The sequence below is a fragment of the Carcharhinus amblyrhynchos genome, unplaced genomic scaffold (genome assembly GCF_965287045.1).
Source record: "Carcharhinus amblyrhynchos unplaced genomic scaffold, sCarAmb.v2.hapA chromosome_153, whole genome shotgun sequence".
NCBI classification, from domain to species: Eukaryota; Metazoa; Chordata; class Chondrichthyes; order Carcharhiniformes; family Carcharhinidae; genus Carcharhinus; species Carcharhinus amblyrhynchos.
Genome location: NW_027649893.1, coordinates 318,284 through 344,601, shown reverse-complemented (window position 1 = coordinate 344,601; position 26,318 = coordinate 318,284). Strand labels below are relative to the sequence as shown.

At 50.0% G+C, this 26,318-nt stretch overlaps 2 pseudogenes across 2 annotated transcripts in view; one reads left to right on the top strand and one right to left on the bottom strand.

Moving 5' to 3' along the window:
* The window catches only part of LOC145338725 (perforin-1 pseudogene), a 38,937-nt pseudogene extending 23,143 nt beyond the window's left edge, over positions 1–15,794 (bottom strand). Inside the window, exons 1-2 of the transcript XR_013885878.1 lie at positions 15,731–15,794; positions 8,703–8,795 (exon numbers count right to left, since the gene is read on the bottom strand). The product of XR_013885878.1 is annotated as a perforin-1 pseudogene, transcript variant X1 (transcript). The remainder of the gene's footprint in view (positions 1–8,702; positions 8,796–15,730) is intronic.
* On the top strand, positions 8,727–26,065 carry LOC145338724 (perforin-1 pseudogene; annotated as a pseudogene). The gene is made up of 2 exons (XR_013885877.1): positions 8,727–8,766; positions 23,771–26,065. The product of XR_013885877.1 is annotated as a perforin-1 pseudogene (transcript).
* The last annotated feature ends 253 nt before the right edge of the window (positions 26,066–26,318 follow it).

The following is a 26,318-nucleotide window of genomic DNA, read 5'->3' as shown; positions in this document are numbered from 1 at the left end:
TCACGGCCAATCCCCCTAACCTGCACATCTTTGGGACACTGGGGGGCTATTTAGCATGGCCAATCCACCCTAACCTACACATCTTTGGACACTAGGGGGCAATTTAGCACGGCCAATCCCCCCGAACCTACACATCTTTGGACACTAGGGGGCAATTTAGCACGGCCAATCCACCCGAACCTACACATCTTTGGACACTAAGGGACAATTTAGCACGGCCAATCCACCTAACCTCCACATGTTTGGACATTAGGGGGCAATTTAGCATGTTCAATCCACCTAACCTGCACATCTTTGGACACTAAGGGACAATTTAGCACGGCCAATCCACCCTAACCTACATATCCTTGGACACTAAGGGACAATTTAGCACGGCCAATCCCCCCGAACCTACACATCTTTGGACACTAGGGGGCAATTTAGCACGGCCAATCCACCCGAACCTACACATCTTTGGACACTAAGGGACAATTTAGCACGGCCAATCCACCTAACCTCCACATGTTTGGACATTAGGGGGCAATTTAGCATGTTCAATCCACCTAACCTGCACATCTTTGGACACTAAGGGACAATTTAGCACGGCCAATCCCCCCTAACCTACACATCTTTGGACACTAAGGGGCAATTTAGAATGGCCAATCCACCCGAACCTGCACATCTTTGGACACTAAATGGTCTGATTTTACCATTTTCATTCGAAGTGCTGAATCCGGGCGTGATTCAGATCTGACTCAGAAATCTGCTTTCAGACACCCCCAGACACACTCAGCCTGAAAAAAAATATCGTGGGTCCCATTCGCACAGTGGGTGGGGGTTAGCGCTGCCGGAATGATCAGAGCTCTGAACCGCGCACGCACAGTTAGATAATAATGTGAAAAACAAGCCATCACATCACTCCCGAGCCACAGAAAGCGGAGAGAGCAGCCGGGGAAACAAAGGGGGAGCGATGGCCCCCCCACCACCAACATCACTGTCCCCCTTATCCACCCCCCCACTACCCACACACATCACTGTCCCCCTTATCCACTCCCCACTACCCACACACATCACTGTCCCCCTTATCCACCCCCCACTACCCACACACATCACTGTCCCCCTTATCCACCCCCCCACTACCCACACACATCACTGTCCCCCTTATCCACCCCCCCACTACCCACACACATCACTGTCCCCCTTATCCACCCCACACACATCACTGTCCCCCTTATCCACCCCACACACATCACTGTCCCCCTTATCCACCCCCCCACTACCCACACACATAACTGTCCCCCTTATCCACCCCACACACATCACTGTCCCCCTTATCCACCCCCCCCACTACCCACACACATCACTGTCCCCCTTATCCACCCCCCCCCCACTACCCACACACATCACTGTCCCCCTTATCCACCCCCCACTACCCACACACATCACTGTCCCCCTTATCCACCCCCCACTACCCACACACATCACTGTCCCCCTTATCCACCCCCCCACTACCCACACACATCACTGTCCCCCTTATCCACCCCCCCACTACCCACACACATCACTGTCCCCCTTATCCACCCCCCCCCCACTACCCACACACATCACTGTCCCCCTTATCCACCCCCCCCTACTACCCACACACATCACTGTCCCCCTTATCCACCCCCCCACTACCCACACACATAACTGTCCCCCTTATCCACCCCACACACATCACTGTCCCCCTTATCCACCCCACACACATCCCTGTCCCCCTTATCCACCCCCCCACTACCCACACACATCACTGTCCCCCTTATCCACCCCCCCCATTACCCACACACATCACTGTCCCCCTTATCCACCCCCCCACTACCCACACACATCACTGTCCCCCTTATCCACCCCCCATTACCCACACACATCACTGTCCCCCTTATCCACCCCCCCCACTACCCACACACATCACTGTCCCCCTTATCCACCCCCCCCACTACCCACACACATCACTGTCCCCCTTATCCACCCCCCCCATTACCCACACACATCACTGTCCCCCTTATCCACCCCCCCACTACCCACACACATCACTGTCCCCCTTATCCACCCCCCCCATTACCCACACACATCACTGTCCCCCTTATCCACCCCCCCAATACCCACACACATCACTGTCCCCCTTATCCACCCCCCCACTACCCACACACATCACTGTCCCCCTTATCCACCCCCCCAGTACCCACACACATCACTGTCCCCCTTATCCACCCCCCCCATTACCCACACACATCACTGTCCCCCTTATCCACCCCCCCCCACTACCCACACACATCACTGTCCCCCTTATCCACCCCCCCACTACCCACACACATCACTGTCCCCCTTATCCACCCCCCCCATTACCCACACACATCACTGTCCCCCTTATCCAACCCCCCCACTACCCACACACATCACTGTCCCCCTTATCCACCCCCCCACTACCCACACACATCACTGTCCCCCTTATCCACCCCCCCCACTACCCACACACATCACTGTCCCCCTTATCCACCTCCCCCACTACCCACACACATCACTGTCCCCCTTATCCACCCCCCCCACTACCCACACACATCACTGTCCCCCTTATCCATCCCCCACTACCCACACACATCCCTGCCCCCTTATCCACCCCCCCACTACCCACACACATCACTGTCCCCCTTATCCACCCCCCCCACTACCCACACACATCACTGTCCCCCTTATCCACCCCCCCCACTACCCACACACATCACTGTCCCCCTTATCCACCCCCCCCACTACCCACACACATCACTGTCCCCCTTATCCACCCCCCCCATTACCCACACACATCACTGACCCCCTTATCCACCCCACACACATCACTGTCCCCCTTATCCACCCCCCCCCATTACCCACACACATCACTGTCCCCCTTATCCACCCCCCCCATTACCCACACACATCCCTGTCCCCCTTATCCACCCCCCCCACTACCCACACACATCACTGTCCCCCTTATCCACCCCCCCACTACCCACACACATCGCTGTCCCCCTTATCCACCCCCCCCACTACCCACACACATCACTGTCCCCCTTATCCACCCCCCCCCACTACCCACACACATCACTGTCCCCCTTATCCACCCCCCCCCCACTACCCACACACATCACTGTCCCCCTTATCCACCCCCCCCACTACCCACACACATCACTGTCCCCCTTATCCACGCCCCCACTACCCACACACATCACTGTCCCCCTTATCCATCCCCGCACTCCCCACACACATCACTGTCCCCCTTATCCACCCCCCCACTACCCACACACATCACCGTCCCCCTTATCCACCCCCCCACTACCCACACACGTCACTACCTGCTCTCCAGAGAATGTCCTGACCTCCCCCCCCACCCCCAGAGAACGAGCTGTCCTCCCCTTTCCCCCAACGCCCCCCCCCCCCACCCCGTTCCCCCACCCCTGATGTGGCTCAGGGGGCTGTGGGAATCTGGGAACTCACCCCTCCAGCAGCAGGAGCGCCCCGGATTCAGACACATATTCAGCAGCTCCATTCCGGGGCGGTTCCGGATTGGGGAGGTTTACCAGGATGTTGCCTGGTATGGAAGGACTGGGTTATGAGGAAAGATTGAGCAAACTGGGGCTGTTTTCCCTTGAAAGACGCCGACTGAGGGGGGATCTAATAGAGGTATATAAGATTATGAAGGGTATAGATAGAGTAAATAGAGGTAAGCTACTTTGGTAGGAAGGACTATTACTTACGTGGCGAAAAACTGCAGCAGGCGACGGTGCAGAGGGACCTCGGGGTCCTTGTGCATGAGTCGCAAAAACCCAGCCTGCAGGTGCAGCAGGTGGTCAGGAAGGCGAATGGGATGCTGGCCTTCATAGCGAGGGGGATTGAATATAAAAGTAGGGAGGTCTTGCTGCCGCTGTATAGGGCATTGGTGAGGCCGCAGCTGGAGTACTGTGTGCAGTTTTGGGCGCCGCACCTGTGCAAGGATATTTTGGCCCTGGAGGGAGTGCAGAGGAGGTTTACTAGGCTGATACCAGAGTTGAGGGGGTTGAGCTATGAGGAGAGGCTGAATAAACTAGGCTTGTACTCGTTAGAGTTTAGAAGAATGAGGGGAGATCTCATTGAGACGTATAAGATGATGAATGGGATGGATAGGATAGAGGTGGAGAGACTCTTCCCGCTCAGAAAGGACAGTAGGACTAGGGGGCACAGCCTCAAGATAAAAGGGGGGCGGTTTAGAACGGAGTTGAGGAGGAACTTCTTCACTCAAAGGGTGGTGAATCTCTGGAATTCTCTGCCCGTTGAAGTGGTGGAGGCTGCCTCGCTAAATATTTTTAAGAAGCGGGTTGATGGGTTTTTGATAAGAGAGGGGATTAAGGGTTATGGGGAGAGGGCGGGAAAGTGGAACTGAGCCTCAACAGATCAGCCATGATCTTATTGAATGGCGGGGCAGGCTCGAAGGGCTAGATGGCCTACTCCTGCTCCTATTTCTTATGTTCTTATGTTCTTATTAAGCTATTTCCTATAATAGAGTCACGTAGGACAAGGGGCCATGGGCTTAAGGTGAGGGGGCAGAGGTATAACACAGATATTAGAGGGAGGTTTTTCACACAGAGGGTAGTGGGGGTATGGAATGCTCTGCCAAGTAAGGTGGTGGAGGCAGGCACGTTGGAGTTGTTTAAGAGTAACTTAGACAGGCACATGACTGAGTTAGAGATGGGTGGATATAGGAGGTTGTTTTCAATAAGGGTCATTAGCATTGGGACGTCCCTGGTAAGGTATAAGGATGTGGTTTGATACTGATGTTTTTCTCTTTTCATTCACGGGTTTTAAGTCGGTCCGCCTTGTTGTCCAGCGAGGGGCAGACACGCGATGGGTCGTACTGGGGCTGCTCTTGGTTGTTCGAGATTGGCCTAGTGCTTCATGTCGTTAGTGTGTGCCTAAACTGGACCAGATACTGGGCAAGACGACAGCTCAGTGACTATCGCTGATTGCTGTGCAGACACATGGATTTGGGCCGGTGTCTGTGGGAGTTTGCGCATTCTCCCCGTGCTTGCATGGGTTTTCTCCGGATGCTCCGGTTTCCTCCCACAGCCCAAAGATGTGCAATTAGGCTGATTGGAGGTAATAAATTGTCCCTGAATTAGTTTCCTTCAATGTGGATGGCCATAAGAGATAAGGGTCATGGGTGGAGGGGAATGTTAAAATGGCGGCGCGGGCTCGTTGGGCCGAAGGGCCTGTTTCCCGGGCTGTTTTTCTTCTTTGATCTTCTTTGTTCTTTGTAACCATTACCTCTCACCGTCCCGGGGCCCCCTCGATTAACCCTCTCCTGTCCCAGGCTTCGAGTGACCCTCTCTCCTCCTGGCCTCCATTAACCCTCACCGTCTCAGCCCCTCGAAGAGCCCTCAGCAGCCCAGCTCCTTGCACACAGGGCTATCAGCCTTTTACCCCGAGCTCTCGGATAAATTGCTCGAAACTGCTGTCTGCTAACCAAGGCCCCGCCAACCACAAACAGCATGACAGCAACAAAAGCACAGGCCAGGGATGTCAAGAAAAGCAGGCAGTGAGCTGACACGCTGGGGGGACAGCGAGTCACACCTCGGTCAAGGCAGAGAAGGGAGGGATCTCAGAGGCCAAGTTCCCACATCTATTCTGGGATACCTGTGAAAACACAAGGCAGCTTTGCAGCTTAGAGCAGAAAGAAAGCCTGGGGTTCCAGGCCTACTAAACTTCTGTTTGAGCCCCACAGGCGACAGGCCTCAGGCTACGCAGCAGGTCACTGAGAAACAAGCCCTTTAACATAGAACAGAACAGCACAGTACAGACCCCTCGGCCTCTCGATGTTGTGCCGAGAAATGTCCGAACCCATGATCGAGCTATCCCCACTCCCTATCATTCCGGTGTGCTCCATCTGCCTATCCAATAACCGCTCGAAAGTTCCTAAAGTATCCGACTATCCCAGCAGGCAGTGCATTCCACACCCCAACCACTCTCTGAGTGAAGATCCTACCTCGGATATCCCTCCGATATCTCCCACCTGATAGTTAAGCCCCCTAGTAACAGCTACACCCACCCGAGGAAATAGTCTCTGAATGTCCACTCTATCTATTCCCCTCTCTAAACCTCTACTAAGTCGCCTCTCATCCTCCTGCGCTCCAGAGAGACAAGTCCCCAACTCCCTCAACCTTTCATCATCAGATCTGCCCTCCAAACCAGGCCACATCCTGGTAAATCCCCCCTCTCCAATGTTCCCACATCCTGAGGGGACCAGAACTGAACCCAATATTCCAAATGTGGTCTCACCGAGGCCCCGTACAGTTGCTGCAAAACCCCACGGCTCTTAAACTCAAACCCCCTGTTAACTGCAGGGACACACACAATGGTGGCACCAACATAGTAAAAAGTCTGACAACACCAGGTTTTAGTCCAACCTATTTATTTGATAATATACTCACAAGCTTTCGAGGGACACCCTCTTCGTCAGGTGAATGGAGAGTTCTGGCCTCAGACAGACCTGACGAAGAGGGTGTCCCTCGAAAGCTTGTGAGTATATTATCAAATAAATAGGTTGGACTAAAACCTGGTGTTGTCAGACTTTTTACTGTGTTTACGCCAGTCCAACGCCGGCATACCCACATCATGACACCAACATAACCAGGCAAAAGGCCCACTCACATTCCAATGAAGGATACCAGCATTCAGAGAGACAGGGCAGTGTATCTGTACACAGGAACTGTCTCCCTGAGAGAGGGGGGACTGAGACACACCAGTCAGTGTACAGATATCTCCCTGAGAGAGAGAGAGAGGGTACTGAGAGACACCAGTCAGTGTACAGATATCTCCCTGAGAGAGAGAGAGGGGACTGAGAGACACCAGTCAGTGTACAGATATCTCCCTGAGAGAGAGAGAGAGGACTGAGAGACACCAGTCAGTGTACAGATATCTCCCTGAGAGAGAGAGAGGGGACTGAGAGACACCAGTCAGTGTACAGATATCTCCCTGAGAGAGAGAGAGGGGACTGAGAGACACCAGTCAGTGTACAGATATCTCCCTGAGAGAGAGAGAGAGGGGACTGAGAGACACCAGTCAGTGTATAGATATCTCCCTGAGAGAGAGAGAGGGGACTGAGAGACACCAGTCAGTGTACAGATATCTCCCTGAGAGAGAGAGAGGGGACTGAGAGACACCAGTCAGTGTACAGATATCTCCCTGAGAGAGAGAGAGAGGACTGAGAGACACCAGTCAGTGTACAGATATCTCCCTGAGAGAGAGAGAGGGGACTGAGAGACACCAGTCAGTGTACAGATATCTCCCTGAGAGAGAGAGAGGGGACTGAGAGACACCAGTCAGTGTACAGATATCTCCCTGAGAGAGAGAGAGAGGACTGAGAGACACCAGTCAGTGTACAGATATCTCCCTGAGAGAGAGAGAGAGGGGACTGAGAGACACCAGTCAGTGTCCTTGGACCTGTTTCCATCTCTCTGCGCCGTTAGTTCATCCACTGTGTTGCAAATGCTCCGCGGGTTAAGGCACAGAGATTTTAAGCCTGTCTTTTTAACATCATTTGCCTTGCTCCCGATCTCTTTGTCTCTCGTCCTGTGTCCTTGGTTTCTCTGCCTATCAAGTTTCTTATTCCCTGTTCTACCTTAAGAGAGGTGACTGCAGCCAGAACCTTTCCTGGTGTGCTGCAGTTTCATGTGTTCACATTTACAAACTTTACAACCATTCTGACCAGCAACTGGGTTTCTGATAAGTTCTTTTGTCGGAGCTTTCTTCACAAGTGAAGATAGAGATCTGGCAGTGTTACCACTGCAGTGTTACCAAAGATTCACACGGACACGTAGATAGAATTGTCTCTTTCTATACATCACTCCATTTCATTCTGCAAAGCTCGAAACATTACAGACTGTCTGAATATCACAATTCCACACACTGGTCACATTGCAGGCAGTGGGAGTGAACGGGAAGGGGATTGGGATTGGGATTGTGAACAGTGGGAGTGAACGGGAAGGGGATTGGGATTGTGTACAATGGGAGTGAATGGGAAGGGGTTTGGGTCCATTGGGATTGTGTACAGTGGGAGTGAACGGGAAGAGGGTTGGGATTGGGATTGTGTACAGTGGGAGTGAACGGGAAGGGGTTTGGGTCCATTGGGATTGTGTCCAGTGGGAGTGAACGGGAAGGGGTTTGGGATTGGGATTGTGTACAGTGGGACGGAATGGGAAGTAGTTTGTGTCCATTGAGATTGTATACGTATGGAGTGAACAGGAAGGGGTTGGGGGTCCATTGGGACTGAGAACTTTGGGAGTGAAAGGGAAGGGGTTTGGGATTTGGATTGTCTCGAGGAGGAGTGAATGAGAAGGGGTTCCTTGTATCACTCCATGTGTCCAAGATTGTCCCAATCTCCTGGTCTCTCTACGCCCTCCTCCTGGGCACAGAAAGATTCCGCTGTATCACGTGTTGATGCATTCACCCTTTGCAACAGAGGAACCACCATCAGGCATCCCTGAGTGTGAATCACACAAACAGTTAATCTCACACCTCAACATACCCAAGATGGAAGACTTTCGCCACAAAATTGGCGATCTTGGTGCCCACACCAGAAACTTGGTGGAACTGTGAAAGGGCGTTCACTGCAGCATTCTGGTCTGTTCACTGGCCATCACAATGTTGATATTTAAGCCATCCGACACAACACATACCTTTAGATTCTCGACATCGCAGACTGAGACGGGGGAGTCGGGGAGCGCTGAATTTACCGTGGAGGTGAGTCGTGAGATATCTCCAGGTCAAAACTGTAAAAAAGATGGGAAGAACTCAGAGAGAGAGCTTTCACTACAATCAATTCTTACATCCGCACTACCCATGTTCGCAAGGCCGAAAAACCAGACTCAGCACAGACAGTACAAACGAAATGATGAGTTACAGAACAGAATAACAGATACCCGGGAGTGAGTTACACACAGGAATCTAATCGGGGGGATCGGGATGGTTAATATATAGAATAACAGATACCCGGGAGTAAGCTACAGACTGGAATCTAATCGAGGGGCTCAGGATGGTTTATATATAGAATAACAGATACCCGGGAGTGAGTTACAGACTGGAATCTAATCGAGGAGTTTGGGGTGGTTTATATATAGAATAACAGATACCCGGAAGTGAGTTACACACTGGAATCTAATCGAGGAGTTTCGGGTGGTTTATATATAGAATGACAGATACCCGGGAGTGAGTTACACACTGGAATCTAATCGAGGAGTTTGGGGTGGTTTATATATAGAATGACAGATACCCGGGAGTGAGTTACAGACTGGAATGTAATCGAGGGGTTCGGGGTGGTTTACATACAGAATAACAGATACCCGGGAGTGAGTTACAGACTGGAATCGAATCGAGGGGCTCGGGATGGTTTATATACAGAATAACAGATACCCGGGAGTGAGTTACAGACTGGAATCTAATCGAGGGGTTCGGGATGGTTTATATACAGAATAACAGATAGCCGGGAGTGAGTTACAGACTGGAATCTAATCGAGGGGTTCGGGGCGGTTTATATATAGAATAACAGATACCCGGGAGTGAGTTACAGACTGGAATATAATTGAGGGGTTCGGGGTGGGTAACATATAGAATAACAGATACCCGGGAGTGAGTTACAGACTGGAATCTAATCGAGGGATTCAGGGTGGTTCATATAGAGAATAACAGATACCCGGGAGTGAGTTACACACTGGAATCTAATCGAGGAGTTTGGGGTGGTTTATATATAGAATGACAGATACCCGGGACTGAGTTACACACTGGAATCTAATCAAGGGGTTCGCGGTGGTTTATATAGAGAATAACAGATACCCGGGAGTGAGTTAGAGACTGGAATCTAATCGAGTGGTTCGGGGTGGTTTATTTATACAATAACAGATATCCGGGAATGAGTTACAGACTGGAATCTAATCAAGGGGTTCGGGATGGTTTATATAGAGAATAACAGATACCAGGGAGTGAGTTACAGACTGGAATCTAATCGAAGGATTTGGAGTGGTTTGCATACAGAATAACAGATACCCGGGAGTGAGTTACAGACTGGAATCTAATCGAGGGGTCCAGGGTGGTTTATTTATAGAATAACAGATATCTGGGAGTGAGTTACAGACTGGAATCTAATCGAGGGGTTCGGGATGGTTTATATATAGAATAACAGACACCCGGGAGTGAGTTAGAGACTGGAATCTAATCGAGAGGTTCGGGGTGGTTTATTTATAGAATAACAGATATCCGGGAGTGAGTTACAGACAGGAATCTAATCAAGGGGTTCGGGATGGTTTATATAGAGAATAACAGATAACAGGGAGTGAGTTACAGACTGGAATCTAATCGAAGGATTCGGGGTGCTTTGTATACAGAATAACAGATACCCGGGAGTGAGTTACAGACTGGAATCTAATCGAGGAGTCCAGGGTGGTTTACTTATAGAATAACAGATACCCGGGAGTGAGTTACAGACTGGAATCTAATCGAGGGGTTTGGGGTGGTTTATATATAGAATAACAGATACCCAGGAGTGAGTTACAGACTGGTATCTAATCGAGGAGTTCGGGGTGGTTTATATATAGAATAACAGATACCCGGGAGTGAGTTACAGACTGGAATCTAATCGAGAGGTTCGGGATGGTTTATATAGAGAATAACAGATAACCGGGAGTGAGTTACAGACTGGAATCTAATCGAGGAGTTTGGGGTGGTTTATATACAGAATAACAGATACCCGGGAGTGAGTTACAGACTGGTATCTAATAGAGGGGTTCGGGGTGGTTTAAATAGAGAATAACAGATACCCGGGAGTGAGTTACAGACTGGAATCTAATCGGGGGGTTCGGGGTCGTTTATATATAGAATAACAGATATCCGGGAGTGAGTTACAGACTGGAATCTAATCAAGGGGTTTGCGGTGGTTTATATAGAGAATAACAGATACCCGGGAGTGAGTTACAGACTGGTATCTAATCGAGGGGTTCGGGGTGGTTTATATATAGAATAACAGATATCCGGGAGTGAGTTACAGACTGGAATCTAATCAAGGGGTTCGGGATGGTTTATATATAGAATAACAGACACCCGGGAGTGAGTTACAGACTGGTATCTAATCGAGGGGTTCGGGGTGGTTTATATATAGAATAACAGATACCCGGGAGTGAGTTACAGACTGGAATCTAATCGGGGGGTTCGGGGTGGTTTATATATAGAATAACAGATATCCGGGAGTGAGTTACAGACTGGAATCTAATCAAGGGGTTCGCGGTGGTTTATATAGAGAATAACAGATACCCGGGAGTGAGTTAGAGACTGGAATCTAATCGAGAGGTTCGGGGTGGTTTATTTATAGAATAACAGATATCCGGGAGTGAGTTACAGACAGGAATCTAATCAAGGGGTTCGGGATGGTTTATATAGAGAATAACAGATAACAGGGAGTGAGTTACAGACTGGAATCTAATCGAAGGATTCGGGGTGCTTTGTATACAGAATAACAGATACCCGGGAGTGAGTTACAGACTGGAATCTAATCGAGGGGTCCAGGGTGGTTTATTTATAGAATAACAGATACCCGGGAGTGAGTTACAGACTGGAATCTAATCGAGGGGTTTGGGGTGGTTTATATATAGAATAACAGATACCCAGGAGTGAGTTACAGACTGGTATCTAATCGAGGAGTTCGGGGTGGTTTATATATAGAATAACAGATACCCGGGAGTGAGTTACAGACTGGAATCTAATCGAGAGGTTCGGGATGGTTTATATAGAGAATAACAGATAACCGGGAGTGAGTTACAGACTGGAATCTAATCGAGGAGTTTGGGGTGGTTTATATACAGAATAACAGATACCCGGGAGTGAGTTACAGACTGGTATCTAATAGAGGGGTTCGGGGTGGTTTAAATAGAGAATAACAGATACCCGGGAGTGAGTTACAGACTGGAATCTAATCGGGGGGTTCGGGGTCGTTTATATATAGAATAACAGATATCCGGTAGTGAGTTACAGACTGGAATCTAATCAAGGGGTTTGCGGTGGTTTATATAGAGAATAACAGATACCCGGGAGTGAGTTAGAGACTGGAATCTAATCGAGAGGTTCGGGGTGGTTTATTTATAGAATAACAGATATCCGGGAATGAGTTACAGACTGGAATCTAATCAAGGGGTTCGGGATGGTTTATATAGAGAATAACAGATACCAGGGAGTGAGTTACAGACTGGAATCTAATCGAAGGATTCGGAGTGGTTTGTATACAGAATAACAGATACCCGGGAGTGAGTTACAGACTGGAATCTAATCGAGGGGTCCAGGGTGGTTTATTTATAGAATAACAGATATCCGGGAGTGAGTTACAGACTGGAATCTAATCAAGGGGTTCGGGATGGTTTATATATAGAATAACAGACACCCGGGAGTGAGTCACAGACTGGAATCTAATCGATGGGTTCGGGATGGTTTATATCGAGAATAACAGGTACCAGGGAGTGAGTTACAGACTGGAATCTAATCGAAGGGTTCGGGGTGGTTTACATGTAGAATAACAGATATCCGGGAGTGAGTTACAGACTGGAATTTAATCGAGGAGTTTGGGGTGGTTTATATATAGAATAACAGATACCCGGGAGTGAGTTACAGACTGGAATCTAATCGATGGGTTCGGGATGGTTTATATATAGAATAACAGATACCCGGGAGTGAGTTACAGACTGGAATCTAATCGATGGGTTCGGGATGGTTTATATATAGAATAACAAATACCCGGGAGTGAGTTACAGATTGGAATCTAATCGAAGGGTTCGGGGTGGTTTACATGTAGAATAACAGATACCCGGGAGTGAGTTACAGACTGGAATCTAATCGAGGGATCCGGGGTAGTTTATATATAGAATAACAGATACCCGGGAGTGAGTTACAGACTGGAATCTAATCGAGGGATCCGGGGTAGTTTATATATAGAATAACAGATACCCAGGAGTGAGTTACAGACTGGAATCTAATCGAGGGATCCGGGGTAGTTTATATATAGAATAACAGATACCTGGGAGTGAGTTACAGACTGGAATCTAATCGAGGGGCCCGGGGTGGTTTATATATAGAATAATAGATACCCAGGAGTGAGTTACAGACTGGAGTATAATCGATGGGTTCGGGGTGGTTTATATACAGAATAACAGATACCCGGGAGTGAGTTAGAGACTGGAATCTAATGGAGAGGTTCGGGGTGGTTTATTTATAGAATAACAGATATCCGGGAATGAGTTACAGACTGGAATCTAATCAAGGGGTTCGGGATGGTTTATATAGAGAATAACAGATACCAGGGAGTGAGTTACAGACTGGAATCTAATCGAAGGATTCGGAGTGGTTTGTATACAGAATAACAGATACCCGGGAGTGAGTTACAGACTGGAATCTAATCGAGGGGTCCAGGGTGGTTTATTTATAGAATAACAGATATCCGGGAGTGAGTTACAGACTGGAATCTAATCAAGGGGTTCGGGATGGTTTATATATAGAATAACAGACACCCGGGAGTGGGTCACAGACTGGAATCTAATCGATGGGTTCGGGATGGTTTATATAGAGAATAACAGGTACCAGGGAGTGAGTTACAGACTGGAATCTAATCGAAGGGTTCGGGGTGGTTTACATGTAGAATAACAGATATCCGGGAGTGAGTTACAGACTGGAATTTAATCGAGGAGTTCGGGGTGGTTTATATATAGAATAACAGATACCCGGGAGTGAGTTACAGACTGGAATCTAATCGAGGGGTTCGGGGTGGTTTATATATAGAATAACAGATACCCGGGAGTGAGTTACAGACTGGAATCTAATCGAGGGGTGCGGGGTGGTTTATATATAGAATAACAGATACCCGGGAGTGAGTTACAGACTGGAATCTAATCGATGGGTTCGGGATGGTTTATATATAGAATAACAGATACCCGGGAGTGAGTTACAGACTGGAATCTAATCGATGGGTTCGGGATGGTTTATATATAGAATAACAAATACCCGGGAGTGAGTTACAGACTGGAGTATAATCGATGGGTTCGGGGTGGTTTATATAGAATAACAGATACCCGGGAGTGAGTTACAGATTGGAATCTAATCGAGGGATCCGGGGTAGTTTATATATAGAATAACAGATACCCGGGAGTGAGTTACAGACTGGAATCTAATCGAGGGATCCGGGGTAGTTTATATATAGAATAACAGATACCCGGGAGTGAGTTACAGACTGGAATCTAATCGAGGGATCCGGGGTAGTTTATATATAGAATAACAGATACCCGGGAGTGAGTTACAGACTGGAATCTAATCGAGGGGCCCGGGGTGGTTTATATATAGAATAATAGATACCCAGGAGTGAGTTACAGACTGGAGTATAATCGATGGGTTCGGGGTGGTTTATATAGAATAACAGATACCCGGGAGTGAGTTACAGACTGGAATCTAATCGAGGGGTTCAGGGTGGTCTATATATAGAATAACAGATACCCAGGAGTGAGTTACAGACTGGAATCTAATCGAGGGGTTCAGGGTGGTTTATATATAGAATAACAGATACCCGGAAGTCAGTTACAGACTGGAATCTAATCAAGGGGTCGGGGTGGTTTCTGTATAGAATAACAGATACCCGGGAGTGAGTTACAGACTGGAATGTTATGGAGGGGTTCGGGGTGGTTTATATATTAAATAACAGATACCCGGGAGTGAGTTACAGACTGGAATCTAATCGAGGGGTTCGGGGTGGTTTATATATAGAATAACAGATACCCGGGAGTGAGTTACAGACTGGAATCTAATCGAGGGGTTTGGGGTGGTTTATATATAGAATAACAGATACCCGGAAGTCAGTTACAGACTGGAATCTAATCAAGGGGTCGGGGTGGTTTCTGTGTAGAATAACAGATACCCGGGAGTGAGTTACAGACTGGAATCTTATGGAGGGGTTCGGGGTGGTTTATATATAGAATAACAGATACCCGTGAGTGAGTTACAGACTGGAATCTAATCGAGGGGTTCGGGGTGGTTTATATATAGAATAACAGATACCCGGGAGTGAGTTACAGACTGGAATCTGATCGAGGGGTTCGGGGTGGTTTATATATAGAATAACAGATACCCGGGAGTGAGTTACAGACTGGAATCTAATCGAGGGGTTTGGGGTGGTTTATATATAGAATAACAGATACCCGGGAGTGAGTTACAGACGGGAATCTAATCGAGGGGTTCGGGGTGGTTTATATATAGAATAACAGATACCCGGGAGTGAGTTACAGACTGGAATCTTATGGAGGGGTTCGGGGTGGTTTATATATAGAATAACAGATACCCGGGAGTGAGTTACAGACTGGAATCTAATTAAGGGGATCTGGGTGGTTTCAGAACTAAGCACAAAGAACGAAAACAGCCCGGGAAATAGGCCCTTCGGCCCAACGAACCTGCGCCACCATTTTAGCATTACCAGTCCCCCCTCCACCCATGACCCTTGTGGCATTCCACATTGGGGGAAACAAATTTAGGGACAATTTATTCCCTCCAATCAGCCTAATTGCACATCTTTGGGCTGTGGGAGGAAACCGGAGCATCCGGAGAAAACCCACGCAAGCACGGGGAGAATGCGCAAACTCCCACAGACACCGACCGAAATCCATGTGTCTGCACAGCAAACAGTGATACTCACTGAGCTGTCGTCTTGCCCAGTATCTGGTCCAGTTTAAGCACACACTAATGACATGAAGCACTAGGCCAATCTCGAACCACCAAGAGCAGCCCAAGTACGACCCACCGCGTGTCTGCCCCTCGTTGGACAACAAGGCGGACCGACTTAAAACCTGTGAATTAAAAGAGAAAAACATTCGTATCATACCACATCCTTTTACATTACCAGGGACGCCCCAACGCTAATGAACCTTATTTAAAACAATCTCCTATATCCACCCATCTCCAACCCACTCATCTGCCTGTCTAAGTAACAACTGAACAACTCCAGCGTGTTTGCCTCCACCACCTTACTTGGCAGAGCATTCCATACCCCCACTACCCTCTGTGTGAAAAACCTCCCTCTAATATCTGTGTTATACCTCTCCCCCCTCACCTTAAGCCTGTGGCCCCTCGTACTGGAAATAGCTTACCTCTGTTTACTCTATCTATATCCTTCATAATGTTATATACCTCTATTAGATCCCCCCTCAGTCGGCGTCTTTCAAGGGAAAAGAGCCCCAATTTCTTCAATCTTTCCTCATACCCCAGTCCTTCCATACCAGGCAACATCCTGGTAAACCTCCTCTGCACTCTCTCCAGAGTCTCCACATCCTTCCGGTAGTAAGGTGACCAGAACTGTACGCAGTACTCCAAATGCGGCCTAACCAACGTTCTGTACAACTGCAACATTAGACTCCAGCTCTTATATTCTATACCCCTTCCTATAAAGGCTAACATACCATAGGCTTTCTTCACCACACTCTCCACTTGCACTGCCACCTTCAAAGACTTGTGCACTTGCACCCCCAGGTCTCGCTGCGATTCTATACTCCTTACGGGCTTACCCTTTATCATATAACTCCCCCCTACATTATTCCGGCCAAAATGCATCACCTCACATTTATCCGGATTAAACTCCATTTGCCACGTATCTGCCCAATCAACCAGCCTATCAATATCCCGCTGTATTGCCAGACACTGCTCCTCACTGCCCGCCAATCCAGCCAATCTTGGTGTCATCAGCAAATTTGCTGATCACACCACCTACTCCCGCTTCCAAATCATTTATATACACTACAAAGAGAAGAGGTCCCAGTACCGAGCCCTGCGGCACACCACTAGTGACAGACCTCCAGCCAGAAAAATACCCCTCGCTGGATTCTGGGGAAGTGCCGGATGATTGGAAACCGGCTAATGTTACGCCGTTGTTTAAGAAGGGTGCCAGGCAAAAGGCGGGGAATTATAGGCTGGTTAGTTTAACGTCTGTGGTAGGTAAAATGTTAGAATCTGTCATTAAGGAGGAAATTGCGAGGCATCTTGAAGGGAATTGCTTGATAGAGCAGACGCAGCACAGTTTCATTAAAGGGAAGTCGTGTCTGACAAATTTACTGGAGTTCTATGAGGATGTGTCTAGGGCGGTGGATAGAGGAGAGCCGGTGGATGTGGTCTTTCTAGATTTTCAGAAGGCGTTTGACAAAGTACCTCACAAGAGGTTATTGCAGAAGGTCGAGGGACATGGAGTTGGGGGTAGGGTGTTAGCGTGGATAGAGGATTGGCTGTCAAATAGGAGGCAGAGAGTGGGGGTCAACGGGTGCTATTCGGATTGGCGGATGGTGACTAGTGGAGTGCCTCAGGGGTCGGTGCTGGGGCCTCAGCTATTTACCATTTATATAGATGATCTGGAGGAGGGAACCGAGTGTAGGGTGTCGAAATTTGCTGATGACACCAAGATTGGGGGAAAGGCAAATTGTGCGGAGGGTGTGGAGAGTCTGCAGAAGGATCTAGATAGGCTGGGCGAAGGAAATGGCAAATGGAATTTAATGTTGGCAAGTGTGAGGTGGTCCACTTTGGTAGGAAGAATGGTAGGAAGGACTATTACTTACGGGGCGAAAAACTGCAGCAGTCGATGGTGCAGAGGGACCTCGGGGTCCTTGTGCATGAGTCGCAAAAACCCAGCTTGCAGGTGCAGCAGGTGGTCAGGAAGGCGAATGGGATGCTGGCCTTCATAGCGAGGGGGATTGAATATAAAAGTAGGGAGGTCTTGCTGCAGCTGTATAGGGCATTGGTGAGGCCGCAGCTGGAGTACTGTGTGCAGTTTTGGGCACCGCACCTGCACAAAGACATTTTGGCCTTGGAGGGAGTGCAGAGGAGGTTTACTAGGCTGATACCGGAGTTGAGGGGGTTGAGCTATGAGGAGAGGCTGAATAAACTGGGCTTGTACTCGTTAGAGTTTAGATGAATGAGGGGAGATCTCATTGAGACGTATAAGATGATGAATGGGATGGATAGGATAGAGGTGGAGAGACTCTTCCCGCTCAAAAAAGACAGTAGGACTAGGGGGCACAGCCTCAAGATAAAAGGGGGGCGGTTTAGAACGGAGTTGAGGAGGAACTTCTTCACTCAAAGGGTGGTGAATCTCTGGAATTCTCTGCCCGTTGAAGTGGTGGAGGCTGCCTCGCTAAATATTTTTAAGACGCGGGTTGATGGGTTTTTGATAAGAGAGGGGATTAAGGGTTATGGGGAGAAAGCGGGAAAGTGGAACTGAGCAGCGACAGATCAGCCATGATCTTACTGAATGGCGGGGCAGGCTCGAAGGGCTAGATGGCCTACTCCTGCTCCTACTTCTTATGTTCTTATGTTCCTCCACTACTACTCTGTCTCCTCTTAGCAAGCCAGTTCTCTACCCATCTAGATACCTGGCCTTGTATTACATGAGCCTTAATCTTTTCTACCAACCTACCATGAGGGACTTTGTCAAACGCCTTACTGAAATCCATATAGACGACATCAACGGCTCGTCCTTCGTCGACCGTTTTTGTCACCTCCTCAAAAACTTCCACCAGATTCCTAAGGCAAGACTTCCCCTTGACAAAGCCATGCTGCGTATCCTTAATCAGATCGCAACGCTCTAAGTGCTCATACATCCTATCCCTAAGAATCCTCTCCATCAACTTGTCTACCACTGACATTAAGCTCACCGGCCTATAGTTACCCGGGTTATCCCTCCTACCCTTTTTAAACAACGTTCGCTATCGTCCAGTCCTCTGGGACCTCACCTGTGTCCAAAGAAGAGACAAAGATTTGCGTCAGAGGCCCAGCAATTTCATCTCTCGCCTCCCTAAGCAGCCTGGGATAAATGCCATCAGGCCCCAGAGATTTATCAGTTTTAATGCTACCTAAAAACCCTAACACTTCTTCCCTCGTAATGGATAGTTCCTTCAATTGGTCTAAAGCTCCCTCGAAGACCGTACCAGACATCAAGCCCCTCTCCTGTGTGAATACCGACGCAAAGTATTCATTCAGGATCTCCCCCATTCCCTCGGACTCTAAACACAATTCCCCTCCTCTGTCCCTGAGGGGACTGATTTTTCCCCTAGCCACCCTTTTGTTCCTGACATAGGAGTAAAACACCTTTGGATTTTCTTTAATCCTACCTGCCAAAGCCATTTCATGCCCCCTTTTTGCCCTCCTAACTCCCCGTTTGAGATCCCTCCTACTCTCTCTGTATTCCTCCAACGCTCTCTCCGTTCCCAGTTGCTTAGACCTGACATACGCCTCTCGTTTCTTCCTAACCAGGTCCTCAATATCTCTCGTAATCCACGGTTCCCTTATCCTACCTTTCCCATCCTTCCTCCTAACCGGCACATGCCTTTCCTGCACCCATTGCAGTTTTCCCTTCAAAGACTCCCACATGCCTAACGTGGTCTTGCCTTCCAACATCCTATCCCAGTCTGTCTCCCTAAGCTCCTGCCTAATCCGGCTGTATCTAGCCTTCCCCCAATTTAGCACCCTCCCCTGAGGGCAGCTCTCATCTTTTTCCATTCGTATCCTAAAGTAGACAGAGTTGTGGTCACTATTAGCCACATGTTCACCTACCACAACCTCAACCACCTGACCCGGCTCATTGCCCAGAACTAAATCCAGTATCGCCCCCTCTCTAGTCGGGCTATCTACATACTGCTCCAAGGACCCTTCCAATACACATCTTACGAATTCCTCCCCATCCGAACTCCCGGCTCTAGGCACCTTCCAATCCACCCCAGGGAGATTAAAATCTCCCATTGCAACAACCCTATTCTTCCTACACTTATCCAAAATCTCTCTACATACACCCTCTTCCACTGCCCGCGGGCTATCGGGCGGCCTATAGTACACCCCTAGCATAGTAATCGCTCCCTTCCTATTCCTCAACTCCACCCACAGAGACTCAATGTCCAACCCCTCCATGTTATCCTCCCTCTGCACCGCTGTGATCTGCTCCCTAACTAACAGGGCCACTCCCCCTCCTCTTTTCAACCCTCCCCTATCACGCCTAAAACACTTATACCCTGGAACATTTAGCTGCTAGTCCTGCCCCTCCTTTAACCATGTCTCTGTCACTGCCACCACATCTAAATTCCTCGCGAACGTCAAGGCCTTAAGTTCATCCGCTTTACCCGTCACACTCCTCGCATTAAAACAGATGCACTGAAGACCCTCAGGCCCACTCGGATCCTCCTTCTCCTGGGAGACTTTCCTCTCATCTAGACTTACCCTGACCTCCAACTCACTCCCACTCCCAGTGCCTACTGAGCTACCTGTCTCCTCCCCACCCCCCCTCCATATTAGTTTAAACCCTGCCGAAACACTCCAGCTAACCTCCCAGCTAAAATATTTGCCCCCTTCCCATTTAAATGCTCCCCATCCCACTTGTACAAGTGCCCTTCCCTCACAAAGACTTCCCAATGGTCTACAAAACTGAAACCCTCTGTCCTGCACCAATCCCTCAGCCGCGCATTCAGCTGCAGGATCTCATTATTTTTATCCCTGCTATTGCTGGGCACTGGCAGCAGAGTAAAAAGTCTGACAACACCAGGTTTTAGTCCAGGTTGGACTAAAACCTGGTGTTGTCAGACTTTTTACTGTGTTTACGCCAGTCCAACGCCAGCATACCCACATCACTGGCAGCAGCCCAGAGATCGCCACCCTGGAGGCCCTGCACTTCAGCCTGGGGCTCCCAACTCCCTGAACTGCCTACGTATTTCCCCCCTACTCTTCCTTCCTACGTCCTTCTCTCCTACGTGTATAATTACATCCGCCTGGGTCAGTCGGCCCTTCAAAATCCCCTCTACCCTCTCCGACACATAATGTGCACTGCAAAAAATGATCCGAACAGCTCATAAATCTGTCAAAATGAACAATGTCACTTTCTCCTTAACGGCTAGGACAGCAGTTGAATCTATTAGGGGATTAGTTGAATCCGACACATTCCCTCTGAGGCATTCCGGTCTTCCTCTCTTGCCTTTTCCACCCCAGTTGTCGCCTTACCCCTGATATTTTGGGAGACTACCCCTGGGGTAGCCTTTGGAACATTACTCCTCTTCTTTTTCCCCCCTTCCTAACTGTAACCCACCCATCACCACCCCCCCCACCATCACCCCACCCCCCTCCCACCGCCTCCCCCCACCCCCCAGGGTCTGGGATCTCCACATGACCATGCTTCCTATTCACTCTTACCTCATTCTCCCTGACTAAAAACAAATCCTCCAGCCTCAGCTCCAGTTGCCTAACCCGGGCCCTCAAACGCTGCAACTCCAGACATTTGGTGCAGATGCGGACTCTGCGGAGATGCTGTGTCTCCGGGAACTCCCACATATTGCACCTAACACAGCTGACGCGTCTCCCCAAGGACCCTGCCATTTATTTGACCACCCTCAGAATTATGGACACAGATGGAAAAATTGGACCAGTATCTCGCCTTGCCTAAGCCTGCTCTCGCCTAAGCCCTGTGAGCCAAAGCCCTTGCAGCACTCACTCTGCACCCACCTCACTCCGCTGCCCGCTCCCGACACTGCCCGAAGAACAACGAATTAAGGAACAATGCCTCACCCGTCCATTCTTTCACCAGATATCTCATCTTTTATGCCCACCTCACCACGTGCACTATAACCCCCTGCCCTCATCTTGCTCATCCCAAACTCCTCCTGACCCCTAAGCTCCTCAAACCACTTATACACCCATCACTCCCATTCAAACTCCCTGCCCCTCACCTCCACATCCCCCATCAACTCTCTTCTACCCCTGTTCCCACTTCCTATCACTACACCTGGGAACATTACTTTGAATGCTTGGCTGAGTTTCAAGCCCACTAACGGAGTCAACTGCTGTCCTAGCCGTTAAGGAGAAAGTGACGTTGTCCATTTTGACAGATTTATGAGCTGTTCGGATCATTTTTTCAGTGCACATTATCCCCCATTTGTGCCACAGTCCTTTATCTGTCCTTCATCTATGTGACTCCCTAACCTTCCAAAACCCCCCATCTTCTCTTTATCCTCACCAATACCCGGTATCCCACCACACTTCTCCACACCCCCTACTCCCACACCCACCCCTACTTCCTAACACCAGCACTGCTTCCCCCATGTCCCATTTACCCAAACTGCCATTGCTCTATGCCCCCTACAGCTAATACAGGCATACCACCACAACCCTGCAATGCCCCATTACTGACCCAGATCCAAGTTTCAAGTTTTGAGGTGTCCAGATTGCCAACAACCTGTCCTGGTCCGCACATGCCGACATTATAGTTAAGAAAGTCCCACCAACGCCTCTACTTTCTCAGAAGATTAAGAAAATTTGGCATGTCCACTACAACTCTCACCAGCTTTACAGATGCACCATAGAAAGCATCCTTTCCGGATGTATCACAGCTCGGTCTGGGCTCCTGCTCTGCCCAAGACCGCAAGGAACTACAAAAGGGTGGTGAATGTATCCCAGTCCCTTCACACAAACCAGCCTCCCATCCATTGACTCCGTCTACATTTCCCGCTGCCTCAGGAAAAGCAGCTGGCACAAGCTAGGACACCCCCACGCACTCCGGACATTCTCTCTTCCACCTTCTTCCATTGGGAAAAAGATACAAAAGTCTGAGGTCCCGTACCGGCCGACTCAAGAACAGCTTCTTCCCTGCTGCTGTCAGACTTTTGAATGGACCCACCTCGCATTAAGCTGATCTTTCCCTACACCCTCGCTGTGACTGTAACACTACATTCTGCACCCTCTCCTTTCCTTCTCCCATCTGTACTCTATGAACAGTATGCTTTGTCTGTATACTGCATAAGAAACAATACTTTTCACTGTATCCCGATACACATGACAATAATAAATCAAATCCTTTTCCTTCTCCCCTCTGTACTCTATGAACAGTATGCTTTCTCTATATAGCATGCAAGAAACAATACTTTTCACTGTATCCCGATACACGTGACAATAATAATTAAAATCAAAATCAAAGATTCCACCGTCACCATCCCCCCACCCACCTCAGACACCATCCATCACTCACCCTGCCATAGCCCCTTATTGCCCTGTTATAGTCCTTCCATTTCAGGTCCCCGGACAACCCATCGAGAAACCTCATGCCCCCTCTATACCTTCTACCCACCTCATAGGTTCCATACAGCCCGAATATTCCTGAATCCCCAGTAGCCATTCTCCCCTGCCTGGCTCCTGGAGAGACAGAACTCTTTGCTCTACTCTACAAACCACCCTCAGAACCCATTACCCATGTTTCACTCTGCTGGATTACCCCTACCGTACCTCCCCCATAACCACCTCCCCCACAATTCTCAAACCATTCTCTCACTTTTAACCCCTCACTCCCAATATCCACCAGTCACTCCCCATTGCACTGTCACTCCCCTGCACCATCTCATACTCACTAATACCCCATCACCGACCCACTGACAAGCATATCCTGAGCACCCTAGTCCTACAATAACATTGGGCTGCTCAAAAATCTGTCAAAAGAAACAAAGAGTATCTCACACCCTCCACCCATTGGCAAAAATATGATTATATTAACAGCCCATTATTAAATCAAAATGGAGTTCAGATTCCCCTTAATAGCTGTGACAACAACTCCTGCTGAGCAGAATCTTTTGGTCAAATTAGCAGCTCAGCCAAGCATTCAAAAATTCCTTCTTCAAAAGGCACCAATGAAGGTGAGACTCACTCTAACAATCTTCTCTCCATTTCTCAGGTTTTTCTGCAGCTGTGCCCTCAATGCCATGGTGCCAGTCACAAGACTCTGGGTTGCCCGTTTTCTCCTCCTCTGCCTCCTGGCAGGAAAAGTGTCCGGTAGATGCAAGACAGCCAGTGCTGAGGAGTGCTGCAATACCCGCAACGTGCCGGGGGCCAGCCTGGCAGGGTCCGGCTACGACGTGGTGACCCTGCGGCGCAAGGCGGCCTCAGTGATCGATGTCAAGACCTGGAGGAACACGAATGGCGGCTGCGTCCTCTGCCGCAACCAACTTCTCCCTGGCACCCGCCAGTGGCTGCCCCTCTCGCTGGTGGACTGGAGGGTGCAGCAGCAGTGCCGGCATACCATGTCCAGCCGCCTCTACCGCTCGTCCGCAGAGCTGCTGAAGTCCGCCACCTCAATGATCTCCAATGACTGGAAGATGGACCTCAAGGTGAGTCCTAAGCCCGGCACCACCGTCAACTGGATGTTTGCCGGGTCCAGATCAAAGGTGACTGGCTTTGGCACCAGTCGGGCCAAGTCGGACCGTTACAGCTTCACCAGACAGGAGTTCCTGTGCCGTAAATATCGGTATCGAGTGAAGACTAAGCCACGCCTGAGTCCCAAATTTGCCCGAGCTCTGGCTGCCCTGCCGAACACCCGGAACAACACAAACGATGCCAAGTACAAGTGCCTGGTGCAAACCTATGGCACCCATTTCATCCAGGACGTTACTCTGGGTGGGCGCATCAGGGTGGTGACGGCCATACAAACCTGCAAGGCGGTATTCTCCGGCGCCACCACTGAGCAGGTAAGCGACTGCCTCAAGACAGAAGCTGGTGTCCAGTTGGGATTTATAGGAGTGTCGGTGGGCTATAGGCGCTGCAAAGCACTGGCCACTTCGATGGCGCACCGAGCGAGCATGAGCCAGGTATTTTCTGACCGGATGACTGAAATATCTGGGGGCAACTGCACAAAGTGGTTCCACATCTTCTCCCCGGGGGCTGGGAGGGCCTTCACCCACTGGATGGACACTCTGAACACACAGCCGGGCGTGGTGAGTTACGGCCTGAAGCCCCTCCACCACCTCCTGCCCACCAACGATGCCCGCTACCCCGTCCTGAGGGACTACATCAGCGAGTACATCAGAACCAACGCCCTGGCCCAGAGCTGCGCGGTCACACAATGCCCCGCTGGCTCGTTCCGGCGGGACAGGAAGACCTGCTCCTGCTATTGCACGGGGGACACGAGAGTGGACAGGCAGTGCTGCCCCAAGGAGAAGGGCATCGGGAGGCTGACAGTGAGGGTCAAGCAAGGCCGCGACCTCTGGGGTGACATCTTTGGTGGCACGGATGGCTATGTCATTGTCAAGTTCGGCCAGGCCAAAGCCCAGACCTCGGTCATCTCCGGCAACAACAACCCCAACTGGAACACCAAGTTGGACTTGGGGGAGGTCATTGGAGGAAATGGACTCAGATTAATAATCCAGGTCTGGGACAGTGACTCCACCAGCAGGGATGACCTGCTGGGCGAGTGTGAAGAGACCCTGGTCTCTGGGACTCACGAGAAGACCTGTTACCTCAATTATGGCAAGGTGACCTACTCCTACACCTTCACCTGTGGTCCCCACCTCGGGGGTTCCACCTGCCAGGATTACGCACCCCGGCCTGACGGACCTGCCTTTACCCCCGACCTGGGATCCGCCAATTCCACCCTGCTCCCGGTCTTCCCCACTCCACCTCCAGCGGAAGAGGCCCCTCCCTCGGTCGTACTGGCCTGAGATCTGGGGTTTTGCCCCCTGTCCCCGTTTGTGGCTACCCCTCCCCTCCCACCTCCTTCTCCTCTCCCCACCCACTGAAGATGCCGGTCCCCGCTCCCCTCTGCTCCATCCTGATCCTGCCTCCGGGAGAATCCTGGTCCCTGCTTCCCAAAAACGCCAGCCTGCCCAAGGTACCAGCCCCTCAATTTGACCGGAGGGGATCGAGATAAACTCCCATTCCCCACCCCCCAGACTGGCTTCTGATCTCCGTGGAGCGGGTACAATAAATCAGAACAATACTTTGTCACCAGGTCACCTCAGAATGGGGTCGATCAGAGGGACACCCCGCCCCCAAACATCCCCCCCAACCGTCTCAACACCCCGTCAAGGGTTCCGGAATCGCCCATGACACCCGGGTGGAGGTGCCACGATCAGCCTCGGTCCAGAGGCCAATCAGGTTCGAATGAACTGTCTGTCACCCAATTCCAGACACTCCTCCAGGCCCGGATCCCAACTCCCTCAACCGGCATTCCAGTGGAGGCTCCCTATCGCAGCAGCAACGCTGAAAGCTTTGACCTAAAGAGGCGCTTTGAATGAATCACAGTAAAGCAAGGGATTCCACACACCAGGCGGTGCAGCGACAAACATGAAGGCATGCTGAACTGCTCTTGCATCTGTATAATCTTACATTTTCCAATAAATGCAATTGAGAAGCATTTAGCCTGCGACGTGTGATTAGTCTGTGTAGGGTGCTCAGGGGACACACGGAGGCTCAGTCGGAGGGGTTGGTGGGTGCACAAAGATTTTCTC